The sequence below is a fragment of the Volvox carteri genome (assembly GCF_000143455.1).
Source record: "Volvox carteri f. nagariensis unplaced genomic scaffold VOLCAscaffold_37, whole genome shotgun sequence".
Classification (NCBI taxonomy): Eukaryota; Viridiplantae; Chlorophyta; class Chlorophyceae; order Chlamydomonadales; family Volvocaceae; genus Volvox; species Volvox carteri.
Genome location: NW_003307580.1, coordinates 397,823 through 402,430, shown reverse-complemented (window position 1 = coordinate 402,430; position 4,608 = coordinate 397,823).

Sequence of the window (4,608 nt, the reverse complement as noted above, 5' to 3'; positions counted from 1 at the left end):
GAGCTGTTTGTGCCCACTACGCGTGCAGCCTCCCTGCGGGCACTTCTAGCTGTGGCAGCAGCCAGAGGTATGACGGTCCATCAGATGGACGTCAAGACGGCCTTCTTGAACGGTGACCTGGCTGAGGAGCTGTGGATGCGACAGCCCCCAGGTTACAGCAACGGCGACCCGTCACAGGCGTGCCGGCTGTTAAAGTCTGTCTACGGCCTCAAGCAAGCCCCACGTTGCTGGTACGAGAAGCTGGCGGCGGAGCTGGGCAAGCTAGGCTATGAACCGTCTGCGTCCGACCCCGCGCTATTCGTCAAGCGGGGGTCCGATGGCTCAATCGATGTGCTCGTGCACGTTGACGACATGCTGGTGGCGGCGGACAACCCGCAGTTGGTTGCGGCCGCCAAGGCGGCCATAGCTGGTTGCTTCGCTGTACGAGACCTTGGAGAGGCGCGCTACTACCTCGGCATGGAGATCGTCCAGGACCGCCGCAACCGCAGCATCATGCTCACGCAGCAGCGTTACGTGGAGCAGCTGCTTCAGCGCCACAGCCTGGAGAACGCCAAGCCACGTGCCACCCCGCTACCCCAGGGTACGCGGGTTCTGCCAGCCAGTGACACCCAGCCGATATTGACGGACAGCAGTGGCTACCGCGCGCTGGTGGGAGAACTAAACTACCTTGCTACCAGCACACGCCCAGACATCGCACACGCCCAGACATCGCACACACTCTGAGCATGCTGGCGCGGCACATGTCTGCCCCCACCAAAGCGCACATGGGGCTCGCTCTGGGTGTGCTGCGTTACGTCTCTGGCACTCGGGCGCTTGGTCTACGTTACTGTGGCGACGCCAGCAATTTCTGTGGGTACAGCGATGCAGACTGGGCCGGCGACCCAGCCACCCGCAGGTCCACCACGGGCTACGCTTTTCTGCTCGGCAGCGCGGCGGTCAGCTGGAGCAGTCAGTTGCAGCGCACCGTGGCTGCCTCGTCCGTGGAAGCCGAATACCAGGCCGCAGCAGCAGCCGTGCGTGAGGCGTTGTGGCTGCGCAAGCTGGCGAGCGATCTGGACCTTTCCCCGGGTGCTGTCAACGTCCAGCTGGATTCGCAAGGCGCGCTCAGCCTCGGCAACAACCCCATCACGTCGGTGCGCTCCAAGCACATCGACGTGCACCATCACATCGTGTGCGAGAGGGTCGCGCGTGGTGAGGTGAAGCTCAGCTATTGCACCACCGAGGACATGGTGGCTGACATCCTAACCAAGGCACTGGGCGAGGTCAAGTTCGTGCGCTGCCGCACAGCGCTGGGCGTCACTTAGATCGCCAGAGGAGGAGTGCTGAGGGCTTTGAGGAATTGTTTTGAGCTAGGCTTTAGGGGGGTGCTGAGGGTGCGTGAGCAGGCGCCCGAATGGGCAGGTCAATGCCCGAAGGGGCGCCGTAGGCAGTGCGTATGGTGCTGTACGGCACTGTTTTCCCTGTTTGTGTTTGAACAGCAGCACCAGACCGCATAGCCATCAGGCTGAAGGCTGGCAAGCTGCGTTTGTGTTTGTTGAGTGGTGAGCAGTCGGCCTGGACCGCGGACTTGGTGGCCGAGCCAGCTCGTCGGTGCTAGCAATTTGTAGTAAGGCCCCTAGTGCGACACGAGGGGGCGTGTTGATGCGAAGGGTTGCCGTGTCGCCCTGTGGCCTGCTTGGGTAACTTGTCAGGCTGTCGTGAGTGACAGCTGTGGCCGGTCTGAGGTCGCATGTTAGACTGAGTAACATCTTTGGACCTGTCTCGGGAGGCCCGTCAAAACGGCTGTTAGGTTCTAGCGTACTGATAGCTCTCGTCCTTTGGGATAGGCTTTCCAAGCCTTTATAAGTCTCTACTGTTTATCGGTAACAGTACCTCAGATTCACACGTTTACGCCTAGGCAAAGGGGCTTTCGGTGGTAGGTCGCGGATCTCCCGAATACGTGTAACGGCTAATGTCTCCTTAGTCGTGTCTGCTAGGTCCCTGTGAGATAGCGTCTCACCAACACTGCCAACCCGCGCTGGTTATCAACACTCATAATAAGGAGCATAGGCCGGGGTAAGCGGTCGCAAACATTAACAACTAACGAAGCGAAACCCTGGCGGACATCATCGTGCGCTGTTCATCCCATAAGCACGTGAAACTCGTCCTCTACTCCATCGCCATAGACCCTACATGTGCGCTCATCCCTTTGCCGACCAGCCGGCCTATTATATTTAAACAGCCAAGCTCCCAAACGGACGGAAACGCATCTGGGACGCGTACGATTTTGCAGGAACATAACCGGCCCTGTGTTTCGGCATCCCCTTGTACCGGCACATTTTACGCCAGGCTTGCGGTTATCATTAACAAACTCACAAGGCGGCGTGCGGAGCCTATTCAAAAGTTGGCAAGCCGTACGGCTGCCTATGTACCGTTCTTACATATGTACCGTGCTTACTCGGCCCGTTCCTTCCGCATCTAAGCTGCAAGTTGCGCTTGTGTGCTCAATGCTTGCAATTTCGTCTATGACTGCGCCTAAAGGATAAGCCAGGTATCACCGTACGTTGTACTCCTTTATTTGCCGGTTTATTCATTAAAGGTGGGTTTCCCGCCGGGACATATACCACTTCTTAGCATTGCCGCTCCTAATAGACTTAACGTTTGTTTTTACTGTTGAGCAAGAAGTGTACATTCCTCCACCCCCGGAGCATATGTGCGTTTTCTTGCGAGTCCGCTACTTGCTGATCATATGTGGTTTGGATGCATATGCTCGGTTAGGTTAGGTTATAGATGGTAATAAGCTCTCCAACCGCAGCTCCATTCCAGCACTTGCTACATCTACCCTCATCTACCCGCCCACCCTGTACGCACCACGCTGAGCGTACCGGTACCGGCGGCAGCCATCATGGCCTGTAGTATCAACACCAAAAATGGGGACGAGTGATAATCGGCAATGTGACACAAATTAGATAACGTGGACGTCTTCTATTTCGATAGATAATATTAACTTTCCCCCCTGTGAAGCGACGTTTGCAGCGGGAGATGAACAGCCAGTGTCAAAACATTTTAGAGGAGCCAGTTATTTCAGATAACCTCAATCTAATGATTTTAAAATATATTGCACTTGCATTCCGTTCCATTATTTTTTCAAAAACGCGAGTCTTAAAAAACGCCAGGTCGCGGCCCGCATATCTATATAGTTGAAATATTGTTTCACCAATATCTCTCAGATATTAACACAACTTTACGGCTAAGCATGTTGGCCACTTGCTTGCTGTTGCGTGAGTGAGGATTGATGCTATCGGTAAGTGTCGCCAGACACGAGCTTACAGAAGTCGAATTACACTGCTCGTGCAAGCGGTATTACACGCACTCGCAATACTACCCGCGCCTCCGATATTAATGTGTAGCTACCACCGCGAGGCAATCGACCGCCGGTGGAGCGATCCGTCGAGTGAACATCGAAGAGCGTCGAACAGCAATCGGTGCACTCAAACTGATATTACGTAACCTTGCCGCAAAACGTCATCTGAAAATAGTGCATTTATTCACATATGTTATCTTGGAAATAACCGGGGTCGCTTTGTTGGTTCCTCAGGACTCGGCGAGCTGCGGCAGCGCATTTCTGGCAGACCACGCTGCCCAAGGCCTTGTGCAACAGATGGCATCGCATGTCCTTATTAACGCATGATGGAAGCCGACAGAGGACTAAAACCGTCGTAGTCGGAAACCTGCCCCGCCTGCTTAACCGGCGTATGTTGCGCAATGCCCTGGCGCTGGCATGCTTTTGTTTGGTAGTAGTAGTAGTATTGACAGCGACCCGTGTGGGAAGCTCCTCAGTAGCGCCTCAGCAGCTGCCAGGTGTGTCCGCACCAACATATGGACCCTGGAGCAGTTCTGAAGACCTCAATGAGCAACGTAAGCCTGATGTCCAATAATGAATGAGACAGGATGTAGCCTCGCTCGCATGTATGTATGTATGTATGTATGTATGTATGTATGTATGTATGTATGTATGTATGTATGTATGACGTTGATTACACTGTGGGCTGAAAAGCCGGGGGCCCAGGGCCGAAGCACAGCGCGGGGGGCGGGTGCATACGGCTGGTTAGTCTCATGCACTCCGCCCCCGGGTCAGGCCGCACGGGAAACGACGGCCGGCACGCAACAGCGCTTGTTTGGCGCTCCAACTAGACGGGATCTATGCCCGTTGGTCTCCTAACATAAACGAAGTCGCAACTGGGGGGCTCTTCCTGCCGACCGAACGAACCGAGCATCTCAGAGAGCTCGCTACCAGGACTTGGGCGACCGGGAGCCCGACGAGTCTTCCCGGGCTGGGGAGGTCACCAAGCTCAAAAATCCTCACGCAAAAAAGAGCGCAAAGAGCTCACACCACAAGACGCCAAACAGCCTCCTGAGACTACTACCCTCCTCCGCCTCTCCCTCCCTGGGCTAGTCCAGGGGAGATAGCCCCCGTCGAGGGGGTAACACCGCACAAGTCCGCGCCCTTCCACAGCACTGGGTCTAAATTGAAAAGTACTCAAACGGGAAGACCCTGCGGCAACGCAGGGCGATCAAGCCTCCGGAAACCACAGGGGGGGAGGGTAGCCAGCTCGGCGCCCCCCCAAT